This window comes from Tachysurus fulvidraco, chromosome 1, assembly GCF_022655615.1.
Source record: "Tachysurus fulvidraco isolate hzauxx_2018 chromosome 1, HZAU_PFXX_2.0, whole genome shotgun sequence".
Lineage (NCBI taxonomy): Eukaryota > Metazoa > Chordata > Actinopteri > Siluriformes > Bagridae > Tachysurus > Tachysurus fulvidraco.
Window position 1 is genome coordinate 40,642,612 of NC_062518.1, and position 19,174 is coordinate 40,661,785.

General features: G+C 37.3%; 2 protein-coding genes and 1 long non-coding RNA gene across 3 annotated transcripts in view; 2 read left to right on the forward strand and 1 right to left on the reverse strand.

Annotated features, from left to right (window-relative positions):
- LOC125145593 overlaps positions 1-6,285 on the forward strand; it is a 104,542-nt gene extending 98,257 nt beyond the window's left edge. The window contains exon 3 of the long non-coding RNA XR_007143994.1: positions 6,158-6,285. This is a non-coding gene — a long non-coding RNA (uncharacterized LOC125145593). The remainder of the gene's footprint in view (positions 1-6,157) is intronic.
- The window catches only part of LOC113645368 (titin-like), a 1,056,738-nt gene that overhangs the window by 342,726 nt on the left and 694,838 nt on the right, over positions 1-19,174 (reverse strand). The window lies entirely within an intron of this gene.
- LOC113643804 (immunoglobulin superfamily member 1-like) overlaps positions 1-19,174 on the forward strand; it is a 789,004-nt gene that overhangs the window by 265,742 nt on the left and 504,088 nt on the right. The window lies entirely within an intron of this gene.

Genomic DNA, 19,174 nt, shown 5'->3' on the forward strand with positions numbered 1-19,174 from the left:
TGAAGTATACAAGACTTCATCAATAACATTTAAGACATATCTACATCTGTGAAATGAATGGAACTCTAATAATAATAATTTAATGAAAGAACTGTCTGTTAAACTGTCTGTAACAACTTTTTAGTGCTAATAGCTTAACATGTTGTTATCTCACTATGTTTAACACTGTAGTAAGCTCTTGTCTTTAGTGCAAGATACAGATTAAGTGCTGTAAACCTTTCCTTGGGAATACGAAGCTGATGTTGTGCCATGATGTGTGAACACAGGGTGAAAATATCCTCATCAGAGCGATGGATACATCTTCACAGGTGTCACAGTCTTAGGTGTCACAGGTGTCACTTGTCAAAGGGTGTACATGACATCCGGCCGACCATGGGTTACAAGGCTATTTCTTAATGGACGAATCAGGTGGCTGTTCCACGTGTCTTTGGTCGAATCCAGCTCTTCTTGTAAAAGCCATAAATAGTATTGTGTATTATCTCTCTCTCTTGCATGGGCCTTGTAAACCCTATCAAATAAACAAAATGATGTGTATTTAAAAATGTAAATGTATTTAAAAATGCACTGTGTGTGTTCAATATTTTCCTGGATAAAACCCAGGAAACAGAATAACACAAGGTTCTTGTCCAGAAAGCTACTATCGAAGTAGCCTTCATCTTTAATCTGGTGAAAATATTCAAGCCATAATTCCACACATTCTTTTCTAAGAATACACCACCAGCTCTCAATTCTTTGGTTCTGTACTTTTGCTATAGATGAAGCTTCATTCTCCAGCAAGTGCCTTTAAACATCCCTAATAACTCTATTTTCTGTTCCCATGTCTGCTCTCAGGATTTGAGACGAGCCACCAAAAGTTCTTACTGTTTCAAGGAAGTAACCTCCTATGACTTTAGGGTACCTGATTGTGCAATAAGCATTCAGCCATAGTATTCTCCTTGAGAATCCATCAATAGCCCCATTGATACATACTGTATGCCAAATGGCTTCAATTTGTCGTAAGAGACAACATGCCACACAAAATTGGGGCCTTTTGAAAAGTACACTCTCCTGTGCAGTCTTCTTTTTCTTCGAATTTCAGTGCCCAATGGATCAAGAGTGAGGCGGATGTCTTCTTTGTGCACATGAAATCATCTTTCCATGCATTTACTATACATCCATCTATATCCATGCAATGGTCCTGAGCCTTGGAGCGCCTCCCTTACAAACTGAATAACATAAAATATGTTGTCAAAATGTTTTCTTTGAAATAGTCCATTTCTATTTAGGATTTTTTTTTGTGTGTCTTCATGCTGATACTAATTCCATGTTTAACAATTAAAAATTTAAGGATTCTTTATAATGTACACACACAAACACACACACACACACACACACACACACACACACACACACACACACACACACACACACACACACACTCACACAAACACACACACTTGCACATTCATTCAATTGCTGTTTTGCAAACTTTTTTTTTATACCTCATCCATCTGCTGCTATAACATAAGCGTACATATGTTTGCAAGAACCCTCTTGTTTACAACCCTCTATTTTTGCACAATGTACTGTACAATATACAGTATGCACACTGGACAGTGCTATCTTATGTATTTGTCCTGTAGTGTTTTGTATTGTATGATATTTGTTTCACACTCTTTAGACTAGCTTACACATGAGCTACTTTTATGTGACTAGGACAACTTAAATTAGGTCCTTAGCTCTATGTTGTTTAATGTAGCACCATAGTGTAGCAACATATTTAATATGCAATTTAATGTAGCAACATAGCACCTGGAGAAACATTGTTTCATTCTTTAATCCAAGATGGCAGCATGGCAGTAGCACGCAGTGGCCACTCTGGATACAATATGGTGCTATTTATGTTTTTAAGCCTAACCATCGCTAGTACATAGACACCAGAGACAGCGGTGTTCATGTATACAACCGTCAACAATTAATACAATACAGAAAGCAACAACCAACCTGCACAATGATGTGTTGTAAAGGCTTCAAGACCTCGGCTTGCTGCAGAGAACCAGGCCTCCAGTCCTTCCTCGAGCACCATTGGCACTGAGGCTCAGAGTTCTGGACACTGCCATTCAGCTGCATCTGCTCACCTCGTTTTGCACCAACAGAAATGCAGCTCTGTGCCGTAAAACTCATGGTGGTGGTGTGTGTGTTTACGTCAACACGGAATGGTGGAAGAACTCTGTCCTTGTTTGTAGTTACTGCTCATCGCTAGTTGAGTTTGTGTCTGTTAGATGCAGGCCATTTTATTTACCACAGGAATTTACCACAGTTTTCATTGTCGGAGTGTAAATTCAATACTGAATTCTATGTGAACTCTATGGGGCTATTAGTGATCTGCAAAATGTTCACCCTGACAAACTGTTTATCATCGCCAGAGATTTTAATCATGCAAATCTCAAATCAGTGCTCCCTATATTGCATCAGTATGTGGACTTTGCAACAAGAGGGGAAAACATACTAGATCTTGTTTACACAAACATTCCTGGCGTGTATCGTGCAAAGCCCCAAGACCACTTCGGATCATCTTGGAACATCTTCAGGGAAACTGCAATCATTGGTGACTCCAACAACTTGGAGGAGTACACAGTATCAGTGTCCAACTATATCTGCTAGTGCATTGATGATGTGACCGTCTTCAAGCACATCACCACATGCTCCATCCAGAAACTGTGGATGACTGCTAAAGTGCATGCGCTGCTGAAGACTAGAGACCTAGCCTTCAGAACAGGGGACAGGGTGGCCCTAAGAACAGCAGGGGAAAAACTGTCCCAAGCCATCAGAGAAGCAAAGCGCGCACATGCCCAAACAATCCATTGCCATAGGCAGGAAGTCTGTTGGACCAAACAACATTCCTGGCAGGGTGCTCAGGAAATGCACAGAGCAGCTAGCAGATGTCTTCACTGACACCATCAACATTTCCATGAGCAGCACTATTGTTCCTACATGCCTCAAGACAACTACCATCGTTCCCGTCCCAAAGAAGTCTACAGTGTCATTCCTCAATGACTATTGTTACTAACGAACTCACACCCATTGTATTGAAGTGCTTCAAGAAGCCCATCATGAGGCACATCAAGACCCAGTTACCAACCTCACTGTAGCCCCTACAGCTCATGTAGCCAACAACCTGTCTCTGAATGTTGATAAAACCACTCTCTGCTGTACATTGAGAGATCATTGGTAGATAATGTAAAAATCACCCAATTCCTTGGTGTTCAGCTAGCGGAGAGCTTCACCTGGTCACTCAACACCAGCTCCATTACAAAGAAAGTCCAGCAGTGTCTCTACTTCTTACGAAGCCTGAGTAAAGCCTATCTCCCTCCACCCATCCAGACTCTGTTCTACAGAGGGACCATTGAGAGCATTCTGAGCACCTGCATCACTGTCTGGTTTGGGAACTGCACCATCTCAGATCACAAGACCCTGCAGCAGATATTGATATTGATATTGATATTGATGTTTATTTGACAGGGACAAATGCATGAAACATTGCTTTATAAATTACAAAGTAGATTCCATGCATACAGGTTTATAGCCATGACTAATTTGCAACCCCTGTCCCTGATTAGGCTTGTAAAGTTAAAACAGAAATTACAGAATATTAAATCAAGAATTTATAGCTATTAAAATACATGCAATAAATACATTCCGTCCATAAGGTAAAATGGGCTTAAATAAATATAGCAATCACTATAAAACAGAGTCTAGACATATTTAACAATATAAAACACAAAAGTATGTGTCTGTGCATGCTGACATATGCAACCTTATGTTTGCATACATTGCGTTGTATCCTACTGTATACAGTCAATGTTCACAGAGTTGTTTCAGTTTCAGCCACTGCTTTAAATGTGTATTAAAAACCTTGAGTCTTGTTAATGTTTTAACAAGATGTCAATTTCTGGTGTTAAATCGTTCCATAAATTTATGCCTCTTACTAAAATTGACGTCTTACCAAATGTTGTTCTACATTTTGCAGCTATACAGTTTCCACTAGTTGTGCCTCTAGTTCTTATTCCGCTCTTTTGTTTCACTACTAATCGACAGAGTATTTCTGGTGTAAGGTCATACACTTAAAAATTAGTTTTAAAAATTACAAAACTGTCAAAACTATATATATTATTATTAAAATATAATATAATATAATAAAATAATATAATAAAATATATTATTCTTCCTTAGAATGATGCAATGGTGCCATCTTATAGGTTTTTGGTCCATTACTTTTAATGCCTGTTTATATAATGACCTAATAGGTGTAATTGTTGTTTGATTGGCCTGACCCCAAACAGTGATGCAATATGATAGATGAGAAAATATCATAGAATGCATAAATTGCTTTGCTCCCTTAATGGGTATATATTGTCTCATCAATCGAAAGCAGTTTAAATTAGTCTTGACAGTTCTACACAGCCTCTTTACATGACTATCAAACTTAAGATGAGAATCTAATGTAACGCCTAGAAATTTAAATTCATGTACCTCAACTATCTCCTTCTCATCAATCTTTATTCTGACATTTTTATTGATCTTTCTTTTTTATTGAAAAGCACATAGAGACTATCATCATAGTTCACTCTTCACCATCCTGCTGTCTGTATCGAAGCATTCGGGCCCTCACAATCAGACTGTGGAACGGTTTCTTTCCAAAAGCCAGCAGACTCCTCAATAACTGAACTGTGCTGAGCACAACACACACACATGCACAATAAACTGTATGGACTGCAATGACTTCCAATATACATCCATGTCTACAGCACCACTATATAAAACTGCTTACATTCTGTTTTGCACACTGTTTTTGCTCTTTGTACATGCTGTCTTCCACATTTCAGTTGATTACAGTTTTGCACTATACATTACCTCATGTAACTGCTGCTATAATACTAATGTTCATTCCAGTATTTCTGCACATGCAATATTGATTGCACATACAGTACTGGTCGGCCCTGTTTTTGTGTAAAGTTTTTTATTGAAACATCTTATGTTTTTGGTTTGTACTATTTTTTGTCCTGCACTGTCTTTTTGTCTTGTCTTACTCTATTAGCACCAGGTTGCACAGATGCACTCTATGTAGCTAGGACTACTTACTTAAGTCCTTATCCCTGTCTTTGTTTTATGTAGCACCATGGTCCTGGAGAAATGTTGTCTCATTTCACTGTGTACTGCAACAGCTATATATGGTTGAATTGACAATAACAGCTTCTTGACTTGACTTGGCAAATACTATAGAAAATAGCAGTAGTAGGAAAATGCATTTTTTGCTTTTTAATTTGAATTTTGGCTTTACTGAGAATGTGAATGACAGACCATTTCCACATTTCTCACAGGTTAAAACCACACTGCTCATCTCGAACAGAAACCAAACCACAATAATGTAGTAGAGCAATAAAGAGCAGAGCAATCGTAGAACATCAACAGCAGACCAGCAGGTCAAAGGGTGAGTTACATCAGTAAAAGGATCAGCAGCAGGACTGTATTTACAGCTCAACAGACAACAAGAACAGATTATTAGGTAGAACAGAAGCATATTGTGCCTTTTGTGTAATTTAAAGAGTCATATTCAGTCATTTATAAAAATTTTCATTTTTTTTAAATTAAAATCATTTATAAAAATATTCGTAATTTAGTGTCTGCACATCTGAGCTCATGCCATAGTAGAATAGATTGCTGGTGTGTGAGATACTGCCTGCAATAGCTTCACCCAGTTGGACAGGCCTTCCGCCACCACCATGCAATCCGATGAAGAATATACCATGTTCAAACTCCCAATCGATTATGGTTTTGTTTTAATACACTATTTTATCAAGATATGAAATGCACAAACTGTCAATGTAGTCTAAGGCTTTTCATAGTCATACTTTTGTAGCCAGCTTTTGACTACAGTGGATACAGAATTTTTATTAATTAGAAATGTAGTGTTGAAACCACTGTAGAATTTGACCGTTCATTTTATTTTGTAAAATCCAGTTTATTTAATGCAAGTCCTGGATGGAACCAGGAACCGCAGAGGTAAAAAGTACTGTATGGTGCATAAAAATCAGGCCAGGAAATCACTAAAACAGTAAGTTAATTAACCATGGCTGCAAATCTTTTTGTAACTGTTGATAATCTTTTCTCCACATAGGCATATAGATACACAATCCCCACTGTCAAACATGGTGGTGGCAGCATCATGGTTTGGGCCTGCTTTTCTTCAGCAGGGACAGGGAAGATGTTTAAAATTGATGGGAAGATGGATGGAGCCAAATACAGGACCATTCTGGAAGAAAACCTGATGGAGTCTGCAAAGACCTGAGACTGGGACGGAGATTTGTCTTCCAACAAGACAATGATCCAAAACATAAAGCAAAATCTACAATGGAATGGTTCAAAAATAAACATATCCAGGTGTTAGAATGGCCAACTCAAAGTCCAGACCTAAATCCAATCGAGAATCTGTGGAAAGAACTGAAAACTGCTGTTCACAAACGCTCTCCATCCAACCTCACTGAGCTCGAGCTGTTCTGCCAGGAGGAATGGGCAAAAATTTCAGTCTCTCGATGTGCAAAACTGATAGAGACATACCCCAAGGGACTTACAGCTGTAATCGCAGCAAAAGGTGGCGCTACAAAGTATTAACTTAAAGGGGCCAAATAATTTTGCACGCCCAATTTTTCAGTTTTTGATTTGTTAAAAAAGTTAGAAATATCCAATAAAATTCGTTCCACTTCATGATTGTGTCCCACTTGTTGTTTTCTTCACAAAAAATTACAGTTTTATATCATTGTGTTTGAAGCCTGAAATGTGGCAAAAGGTGGCAAAGTTCAAGGGGGCAGAATACTTTCGCAAGGCACTGTAGATCATCGATATTCTCTCTCTAAAAGGAACCTTTAAGTTCCATAACCATGTTAAAATCCATTGTGAACAGATATCAGTTGTAGATTATAACCGACGATTAAGTGGAAAATAAGTTATTAATGAATGCACGTAAAATTGGAGAAACCCACGTGATCAGCATGTAGGATACATGGGGAGATCGGGGAAGACGTTTTAAAAAGTAGTTAACAAATAAAAGTGCATAATAAGCTGCAAAAAAGAAAAAATAAACCTGAGAAAAACCATAATATTAACTAAAAAAAATTAAATAAAAAAAACAATAAAGTGCAAGCTTTCCGTGTAAAATGGGGTGGGAATGGGGGGTAGGGGTGTTGACATTCCTGCTGAAATGAGACCCAAATCTTTTTCAGGATATAATACGAGAGGGTTAGGCATCACCAGAGTGAATATGCAGAACAATAACGAATTTCAGTATTTTATTCAGCACTTTATTACCGAATAAAGTTATTTGGAATAAAAAAAGTCACACACACACACACACACACACACACACACACACACACACACACACACACACACTTTGCACAATGTTAACATAATGAATAAAATAAAATTTTATATATATATATACACATACATACAATTAACAGTCTGAAGCATTCGCATCTGACTACATTTTATTAGCCTTAATTAATAAATAACTTTCAGGGTAGTTAAAAAAAAGCAGTCATGAAAATAGAGAATGCAGAAGCATTTGAATAGCTTTGTTTTTTAAGTACTGTAAATGAGTCTTTAGTTCATGGTGCATGCAAATGTTCCTTTGCAGCACGACAGCACTGTTCTGCAAGCGCGTTGTGCATAGCACTAGGCGCGTTCTCGAAACAACGTTTAATAAACAGGGATGCTGTTTGCATTTATGCTGTTTGCGTAGCGAACCTCTCTAGACGATCTATTTTAAGCTGCATTTTAGCAATAGCGCACTCTATGGTCACAACATATGATAATCACAGAATCACACCGGCAAGCCCTGTTCTGAGTAATTGATACAGATTAAAACCTGTTTAGTCACTGTGCAAACATATTTAAAGGATTTTTTTCTACCTCTTAGCTCCTGGCTGATGAAGGGCACAAGGAACAGTTTTAATTTCACTCACTCTCTCATTTTCTACCGCTTTATCCGAACTACCTCGGGTCACGGGGAGCCTGTGCCTATCTCAGGCGTCATCGGGCATCAAGGCAGGATACACCCTGGACGGAGTGCCAACCCATCACAGGGCACATACACACTCTCATTCACTCACAGACTCACACACTACGGACAATTTTCCAGAGATGCCAATCAACCTACCATGCATGTCTTTGGACTGGGGGAGGAAACCGGAGTACCCGGAGGAAACCCCCGAGGCACGGGGAGAACATGCAAACTCCGCACACACAAGGCGGAGGCAGGAATCGAACCCCGACCTTGGAGGTGTGAAGCGAATATGCTACCCACTAAGCCACCGTGCCCCCCAGTTTTAATTTCATATTATGAAATAAATTTTGAGAGACTTTTGTAGTGTTTATTTTGTCGATATATAACCTGAAGCTATTTGCTAATGTTTAATGTTGTAGGGTTAGAATTTCAGTAATATGCACTTAATTTGTTTTTGTTGTTATACAAAGTGAGACAGCGATGCTGTTGTGGTGGTGTTAAAATAATTAGTTTTTATTAAGTCTTATTTCAATCTGAAATGTGATGCTTTACCTTTATGGTGTAAAACACTTTGTATGGCACTTAAATCTGTTTTTATTAGTTTACAGGTTTCGTATGGATATAAATATATACACACAAACTGCAGTCATGCCTAATTACTGTTCATTTGTTTGTCTTTTATTCAGCTCTTACGGTGTTTTAATCGAAAATAAAATATATAAACACCAGTTAATGAGAGCAGAGTGAATATGTTCAGCTGGGAATACTACAGTCTGTTTACAAAGGGGTGAAACTGGTGAGCATGTAAATCATGTCTGATCATGAAGGGAAGGACAGAACATACAGTAAGAGCTGTTGCTGTCTGAATAAAGTAATGTTTATTTATGCGAATTTCATACTGTAATGAGTCTGTCTGTGTTTTTGCCCTGTTTCTGTCTGCTGTCTTGTCCTGCTGTTAATTGTTGGCCCCGCCCACTCATTTGTTACCATGGACACTAATTGCACTCAATCTCTTCCCCAGGTGTTTTGTCTTTGTCTCTGCTTTGTGATTGGTTCCTGTTTGCTATATCTACTCTGTTTGTTCACTTCCCGGGTGTTAGTCGTTGTTGGTATGTTGTGTGTTTTTGTTCGATGTTCCCGTTGCCTGTTTGCTCAGTGTTCTGCCTTGTGTTGCCTGCTTGCCTGTGTATCTGTTTTGTGTGTTGGCTTATTAAAACACTAAAACTGCATTTGGATCCTCACTCGCCTTTGTCTCATCGTGACACATACATTACACACAATTAACACTTAAGCTTTAAAATACTGGTAAAAAGTCTGAAAAAAGATTTCTAAGAAATAAAATTTAATGAATTAAAATATTCAACAATGGTGATTAAAAAATTAAATCAAAACACAAAATTTTAAAATAGGCCATTATATATTTAGAATTAAAATACTAAATTATTTAATAAAAATTTTAATGCAATGATATACAATACAAACTTTTTGAATACTACTTATATAGTCTGAGATAATACAGGCAACAAAAGTCCCAAAAGCAGAATAATAAACAGGTACAATCATAAAATACAAAATATAATCATATACACCATAATTTAAAAAAAAAATCCATAATTAAAAAGCTAAAGTTAATTGTTATTAAAGCACATCTTACAACATGTATTCAGCATTCTATCTCTAGTTTTATTACTCAACACATTCTGTACATCAGTCTTTGAACAAAGTAATCATTAAAAATTAATCAAAAAGTAATCATTTAAAAAGCACAGTGACAGCTCAATACACAACCAATACTGCTTGAATGGGTTTTAAAGTTCACTCACTCACTCATTTTCTACCGCTTATCCGAACTACCTCAGGTCACGGGGAGCCTGTGCCTATCCCAGGCGTCATCGGGCATCAAGGCGGGATACACCCTGGACGGAGTGCCAACCCATCGCAGGGCACACACACACACTCATTCACTCACACAATCACACACTACGGACAATTTTCCAGAGATGCCAATCAACCTACCTTTGGTAGGGGGGGAGGAAACCGGAGTACCCGGAGGAAACCCCCGAGTCACAGGGAGAACATGCAAACTCCGCACACACAAGGCGGAGGCGGAATCGAAACCCGACCCTGTAGGTGTGAGGCCAACGTGCTACCCACTAAGCCACCGTGCCCCCAGGTTTTAAAGTTATTAATTATTAAGTAATAAATGAGTAAATAAACAGAAAAATCCATATAGAAATTTGTACAAAATAAATTTTTTTTACAAAAATATAAATATATGAGTTTTTTTTTAATAAACTTTAATACTATTACCAACACTACTACTACTAATATTAAAATAATTACCAGTTAACATCTGGTAATACATCGAATTATTATACTGGGTTATATGGAATAAATGTACCTGGTAACTTAGATTAAATCAAGCTGAATTCCATCCAATATGTGTGTATAAATATATTCAGACTTTGTTCTTCCAGTACTATTCAAATGATGACTTTATAAAATGATTATATTTGTAAAAAAAAATGCAAAAAGGTTTCCAGATACTACACTGAATGCTTACAATTAGATTTCCCATTTTTTCTTTTCTTTGAATGTTTCAACAATTCCTGGATGGACAGTTTTCCTCATGGACCTACAAAAGGATGGCATTTTTATATAATTAATATAAATTAATTCATTAATTAAATTAGTTATTCATGATGATTACTATTCAGTGTGATTGGTCAATCATTTTATAAAATTGTTTAAAAAAGTTCCAATAAATACGTTATGTACTCGTGTATAAAACAAGTGCATTGTTTTATCCTGGTTTCTAGACAGTCAAGGCAAGAACTCAACTGTAAGCCATGCTTTTGTTTTCCCTTAAACAACCCAATTCTTACCTCAGAACACCAGTTGAGTATAATCTACAGTACTCCTTGCAAGACTGCATGTGTTTCAATTGTAATTAGCTAAAATCAGTGCAAGGATATATATTTAACAAGCTCCTTTAATTTCATTTGCATTTCAGACATAACTCCTTCATTTCTTCTTATTATTATTATTGTTAAAATTTTCAGATTTTCACTAGCTGTAATTGTGTCTTTTTGTCCCAATCTCCAACACAATGTTTGCATACCCACAAATGTTTTGCTTTTCCTCTTACCCATCGTCAATACTACCTCACTGAGCAATGAATGGGACATATCTATAAATGGTCAATGCAAAATAGCTTATATATATTTGTGGGTGGGAAAAGAGGCTAATTCACTTGCACGTATATGTGGACAGATTGATTTATAAAGTGTAAATGCTGTGCAGTTTCGTATGTAAGGGTTTATATATCTTACATAGCATTTCCTGTTTTTTTTTATTTGAACATGGACACTTTTATTCTGGAAACACAACCAGCCAGTAATGATTCTAATCTTGGACAAAAAGAAATGTGGGGATATGATTTGTTTATATCCAGGTTGATATTTATGTACTGAGAAAGCAGAAAATGATGCTTACCTGTATTTCTACCCTTTATCCTAACCTGGGCATATGTTTGATCAGCATTTTTAGTGATCTTCCCTGAATAATGAAACACACATATACAAATAGTTTTAGAGCAAAAACTGAAAGCACTGTAATTTACAGAAAAGGGTAGTATGTGTTAGATTTTTAATTATGATAGTTACTGCATTGATATACAACGAGTTAATATACAATAATAAAAAATATTGCTATGAGGTGCCTAATCAGAATAAATCAAGTTCAATAAATAAAAACAAAGCAAGTTCAGGGCTGAGAGACAAGATGGCGCAGCTGTGTTTGGGCTGCCACTTGTTCCTCTGTTTTTTCATGTTTGTTTTTGCTACCGTCTCATCGTTAACTGTGTATGATCGCACCATGCTGATGGAACTGTGTTGTACAACTAATCACCTTTTAAATACCCAGTCCTTTAAACCACCACCGCCACTGTTGACATTAATTCCTCCTTTCCTGAGACGCCCTGTCTGTCTGCTACCAGGCAGGAAGTGCCGCAGAAGACGCGGTCGGTGAGGTGGGTTACATGTTAGGCTGAGGACTCACCTGAGGATTCTTCATCTTCGAGAGGTCAAGAACAACCAGGATGTGACAATGCTAGAAGATCGCGGGAATGCTACCAATGGCTTCGGCTGGTTGGCTCCAACATTGGCATTCCGTTTACGTGTCCCCGCCGCGCTGAAACATCCACCTGGGGTTGTGTCCAAGGAAACATCGGTCCAATTGCTCGTGTGACATCGTCACCTGTCAACTTGTCCACATTCCGCATGGCACTTTGTAACACCAGATCGCTCAATAACAAAACATTTTTCCTCAATGATGTCATCTCCTTTCACAATCTGGATCTGTTTTTCCTCACCGAAACTTGGCTTCCCCCGGGTGACGAAGGTTTTGTCTGTTAGTCAAACTATTACACAAGTCCCCGCTGTTGCCATGTCTACCACCTGCCACCTACACGCTGTTCCTGTCAGGATTTTGAAGGAGACTGTTGACATCATAGGTCCCACCTTGTCCTCTTCATAAACAGCTGTTTTAGGGTGGGCACTGTTCCCGCTGCTCTCAAACATGCTATTGTTAGACCACTGCTCAAGAAACCCAACCTTGATCCCTCCATACTCTCCAACTTCCGTCCTACTGTATATCTAACCTGTCATTTCTGTCTAAGTTTATGGAGAAGCTTGTTTTTGACCAGCTTCAGTCTCATCTTCAACTGCACGGCATTGGTGATACATTTTAGTCCGGTTTTAGGTCAAGACATAGAACTGAATCAGCGCTATTGAGGGTCCATAATGACATTCTTGGAGCCCTGGATGGTAAAAGCTCTGTGGTTTTGGTGTTACTGGACCTAACTGCTGCATTTGACACCATGGAAAATGCCATCCTCATCTCCAACATGTTGTTGGTCTGCAGGGTGCTAAATTGGTTCTCATCATACCTCACTAACAGAACCTTTTCAGTAATGCATAATGACTATTCCTCCTCGGTTGCTCCTCTGTCATCTGGTGTGCCTCAAGGATCTATTCTTGGTCCTACTCTGTTCTCACTCTATATGCTGCCACTTGGTCAACTCATCTCCAATCCAACGTTCAATTTTATTTCTATGGTGACGACCTCCAGATCTATCTTGCTGTGATTCTGAGTAATCGTTCTGCATTGGACCCGCTCCATAATTGCCTTCAGGATATCAAACAATGGCTTTCCCAAAACTTCCTTCATCTGAATGAAGAAAAGCCTGAGTACATCCTGTTTAGCCCAGATTCACCCAACAGTTCTCTTAGTTTTGGTCCTCTAACACCTCAGTTTGCTCCTACCGTGCATAACCTGGCTGTTATCTTTGACAAGAGTATGCACTTCAATAAGCAGATCAGTGCAGTAGTGAAAGCAAGCTTTTACCAGTTAAGACTACTCAGCAAGGTAAAATCATTTTTGTCCCAAGCTGACCTTGAAAAAGCTATACATGCCTTCATCAAGGATTGACTACTGTAATGCTCTCTACACTGAACTTAATCAATCACTTCTCAATCGGCTTCAAATGGTTCAAAACACGGCAGCACGTCTTCTCTCCAACACCTCCAAACGCTCACACATCACCCCTGTCCTCCACTCGCTTCACTGGCTTCCGGTGCGGTTTAGGGTGGAGTATAAGATCCTTCTTTTTGTGTTTAAGGCCATCAATAGTCTGGCCCCAGCCTACCTCACAGAATTAATAAAGGTCTACCAACCAGCCAGATCTCTCCGCTCCTCTGGACATACCTCTCTACTCACACCCAAATACAAATATGAGAAGTTTGGAGGTCGGTCATTTGCCATCAAAGGACCAAAGCTGTGGAAAGCACTTCCAGCATACTTACGATCCATCACTGTGCTGAGTGTTTTTAAATCGCAGTTGAAAACTCATTAATTCATACAAGCTTTTAACACGTAGACTGTTTCAACTGCTATTTTATGTTCATTGTGGTCTTATTGATTTTATTTTTTTATTGTTGTTTTACTGGAAAGCACCTTGTGTTCCTTTTGGCTGTTGTAAGGTTAAAAAATTTGATTGATTGATTGATTGATTGATTATATAACAAAGTGCGTGATCAGTGGAACACGAGACATGGTCATGATGTGCTGGTGCTGAGGGGTAATAAAGTTATATACCACTAATTAGATTCTAGATTGTGGGCAAAAACTGGTAGGGAGTAGAGGCTAATTTACCTCCACACAATTGTTCGATTGTACTTTATAAAGTATGCAAGTGTTTATATATTATATTTGAACATATTTTTGTGTGAATGTCAAGTCTTGTTTCCTGTTCTTGATGCTTAACCAACTAACACCTTCATTCTAAAATCAACACAAATTTTAAATAAATGAAACCCAAGGGCTGGTTCAACAAAGGTTCTAATCATGGCTAAGAAAAATACAAATTAAAATGTCAGTCCTGTATATTTGATTTGTTCATGTACATTTTGAAATTTTATTCATATACAGATATAACCAATAAATGGCTCCCACCTGCATTATCCTTTTTGCCCTTCTTTATAACCTGGGCATAAGTCACATCACCAGTTTCAGCTAAATCCTCTGAAGAAAAAAAACATACACACACAAAAAAAAAACTGCTTTCAAACAAAAGTTTAGAGCATAGCAACTGAATTACAGAACATCTTTTGTTTGTCACAGGGCACACACACACTCATTCACTCACACACTACGGACAATTTTTCCAGAGATGCCAATCAACTTACCATGCATGTCTTTGGACTGAGGGAGGAAACCTGAGTACCCGGAGGAAACCCCCGAGGCACGGGGAAAACATGCAAACTCCACACACACAAGGCGGAGGCGGAAATCGAACCCCCAACCCTCAAGGTGTGAGGCAAACGTGCTAACCACTAAGCCACCGTGCCCCACTTTTTAATTATGATGATTACCAAAATGATATGAAATAATTTTTAAACAAAATGTCATTTGTTATGTGTCTTGATGCGTTATAACATTACCAATAACACCATCATATTTATCTCATGTTTAGATGATTTGCATTACTATGCTTTACTTTGAGATTCCCTATAAGAGCATCTGTCATATTACTGAGTGAGCAGATCATGATTCCCCATGATTGAGATTCCCCAAATCTGTTTGCAATACTGTGATTTTGGAGAGATTGTTTATCTTTGTGTACAGTGTTTCTCTGATCTCATCTTACCTTTATCTGTGTTCTGCTTCAGTTCTGAGTACACAGTGTCAGCTCCCTCACTGCTCTTTCCTAGTGGGCAACAGTCAATGATTTAGCATTTGATAAGATAAAAAACACCATTCATATTAACCCCTTAATCTCCAACATCTACATAACATTTGACTCCTCTATTAGTGTGACTGTATTTACAGAATGATTCATAGCAGTTTCTGAATCTTATGCCTTAAGATGAAAAATTAGCAAATGCTACAAAGTGTTTAGCAAAAGCTTACATTTAATTTACACAGACCTTGTTTTCTCTTTGGTTTCTTTATATGTTTCATGTCAATTTCAGCATAAGTCACATCACTTGGTTCAGCATCAGACTCTATACAATGGAAAAGAAGAACGTTTACAATCCTTTAACAAACTTTGCAAAATATACCATAAAACCTTCACAGTCTATAATACAGTTCTTACTCATTTATTGTGATATGTCCTGATTTCCAAGATAATAAACTTCAGTGAAAGTGTAAAGTTAAATATGTTGTAACGTTTACAGCCCTGAAGCCTGTTGCATAAAAAGTGTACAAATCTACCCCATTAAACTGCTGCATGTCTTGTGGGTGGAGCAGCTAACACTGAAGCTTATGAACTAATAACACAATTTAAGTTTAAAAAGTCCTGTAATTCTTGTACAATTTATTCCATTAATTGTTTTCCTTGTATTTCCATTTCAAAGTGTACTGGAGAGCACATCTGTACACACTGCATTTATATATTCATATACTGTATATGTAAACTGAATGTAAATTGTAATGATGTAATATCTAACAGCAGTTAATCAGTAAAATGTAAGTGTAAAGAAGCTCTGTGCCATCCATCATATCACAGGATATGTATAAAAATTAAAATGATACAGTAAGCACAATATGTTACCTTTGGGTTTCATGTTTTTAGATTTAACTGTGGTGTTAACCACATCACTTTGTCTCAAAAAAATGTCATTTAGGCTGTTTTAATTGGTAAAGAACAGGAGCTAGTGAACATTATTTCTTACAACAAAAAGACTCATGATCTTTTAAACTAGTGTAAAGTAGATAGCATTACCTTTATTGCACAGTTTCATTTCAATTTGGGAATATAACACATCCTGTGGCCCCCTGGCTGCATCATCTAACAGAAATCAGTTCAGTTTACTGCAAAAGGCAGAAAAGTAAAAATTAAGAGTTATTTGTTTATATGGAGACCTTACCATTTTGTTTCTTTTTTCTAGCCATAACCTGTGGGTAGACTGTATTGCTGGAGGCAGCTGCAGAATCATCTTAAATAGAATAAAACACAATATTGTCAGTATTATGATTTGGTCTTGATTTTAGTTACAGAAATGTAGATTATATCTGACCACCATACCTGTGGTCATGATAGCAGTATTTGCATATACATTGTCACCAACTATCAAAAAAGAAAATTAGAGATTGTAAGAAAAATATTAAATGGCAGAAGATTGAGAAACAAATGCTGGTGTTTCTTGTTAGTACAAACTGACCTGCAGGCTGATTTGTGTCCTGAGTCACTGCAGGAGATGGAGATTGTACACCTTCTCAAAAATAAAGCAGTGAACAAGTTAAACATTACCTTTACACATACTATATTTATATGTGGAGCAACACAAACACAACAAAAAGAACAAGAAAGATCATTATCTTATTAAAAAATGAAAAAGAAAAGATACACCATAACATCTGTTATCACCTTTTTTCTTCTTGAAGAGCAAGAGCAGGATCAGTAAGATCATTATGATGACAAACAGACAGGCCAAACTTAGTCCTATAAATAAACCAGTTAATCCAGGAGCTGAAACTAGAGAAAGAGTGGAACCTGAATATCTATTTAAACATTATATATTTAAATCATTTTTACTACAAATCTAACTAAAGTAAGAAGACATGGTTCTCACCTCTGACTGAAACCCAGGTTTTCGGTGACTCTCCTCTCTCTGGGTGTCTACAGTGGTAGAAACCTTCATCTGACTTTGAGACACTACTGATGATCATCTCTCCTGTAGTCTGGTTCTGGAGGATGGAATCATTTTTATAAAAATAAACACGAGACTCTGAGAGCTTTGAGCTATTTAAACAGCGTAAAATCAAACGATGTCCCTCAGTCACAGGCTGGACAGGACTGTCCAGGATCACATTACCATCTGCAGGAAACAGAAAGAAGACACTGAATATGAAGTTTGCAATTCTACATTATTACTGTAACATGCATGCCTTTATACGGTTTGGTAAACATTGAATTCCTCTGAGAATTCACAACATGGTATTTCACATTCTTAGAAAAAAAGGACACTAAACTGTACATTTCCTTGTCACTGCATTGGTATACACTGTTTTATCTATTACCTGGAAAGAGACATGCAGTGTTTTTTTTGTTTTTTTGTTTTTTTTAGATATTACCCCAAAAGCTTTTCATCTTGTACAGAGGGAAAACCAGAAAGAGGGAAAGTTGGATATTCTGAAAAAAATCAGTCTAATGAAAACTGTTGATCAATACGAATTTCCAGAAACATGATAATTATGACCTACTATTATTCACATACACTTTTTTCCAGAATTATATTTTATTGGTGGATTCAGGGCATATTTTTAACAAGTCAAATATTATGTGGAATCAACAAATGAACTGATAGAAACAGGTGTGTGATCAGTAAATCAGCTTATGGAAAATATCAAGGTCTTGCAGCTGATACTGCTGTCATTCAGGTCTGCATGCTCCCCTGTCTGTCACACATTTATCCTCATGCATCTTAATTTACCTCTTTTGCCTTTCTATAAAGAGGTCAAACTTCGAGAAATTCTGTCGAGAAGTCGAGTTATTGCTCTTCAAAGTTCGGAAAAGTTAAATACTGTGGATTTAAATGTACCAACTCAACTGTCCAAAGGATTTTCTTGCTTCATTTTGGCTTTTAAAACGCTGAAATTGTGCGAAACGGAAAACAACTGGGCTTAAAAACACAAGAGGTCCCGAAAATCGTGCTAAGTTTTCACCCCCTCAAGATAAACTGAACCAGATATGTGATTACCTTTGGACAGCTTTAAGGGATGTAACGATGGGTTTATTGTATATTACTTGATTTTATTTTGTCATTTTAGAGCTGTTTTGTAAGCAGGAAGCGCTGGCTTTTAGCTCTATAGAGGGGAAGTGGCTCAGACTGGCATACAGTCATGTGCACTGTGTTCTGTAGTTAGAGGTAAGAAGTTATACAATTGATTTTTGGAGAATGTAGGCTTCACTATGAAGGTTTAGATGGAATTAAACTATGAATTAAAATTGTTTAGACTTTTTTTTGTGTTCCAGCTTCTATTACTCTGATCTGGTACAATTTCCACAGTTGAACAGAATTATTCAAATACACCTTGTAGTTTTTGAGATATAGTCATTTAAAGTAGAGCATGTCATTTTTGAAAAACAGTCAGGAAAATAGGTTTAGAGCTTAAGATGAACATGACAGAAACTTAATAGCCATTTATAAATGTAGCTCATACAGTATGTTAAAGTGTTCCTCATTTACTCAGGTTATAAATATACATAACCATGCAGTTATGTTAACTATGACAGTGACTCAGACAGCAAGAATCAGAGAACTACATGAGCTGAAGCATCTAACACAGTTTGTTCATTTAAAGTAAGAAAAGTAAACATCTGAAATTGATTGAAAATTGTCTGGAAATTTTATTTTAGAGTTTTTACTGCACTGCTGTCAATCACAAGATGATAAACTTTTCTTGTGATATTATTACAAGTAAGTTATCTATTAAATCGTTTACAGTATGATTTGCTTTTGTGTATTAAATATTATTGATGAGAACTGATGAAATGACTCACTGTGCACTGTGATGTTAACAGAATTACTGCGTCCTCCAGATTCAGACTGACACCAGTAAACT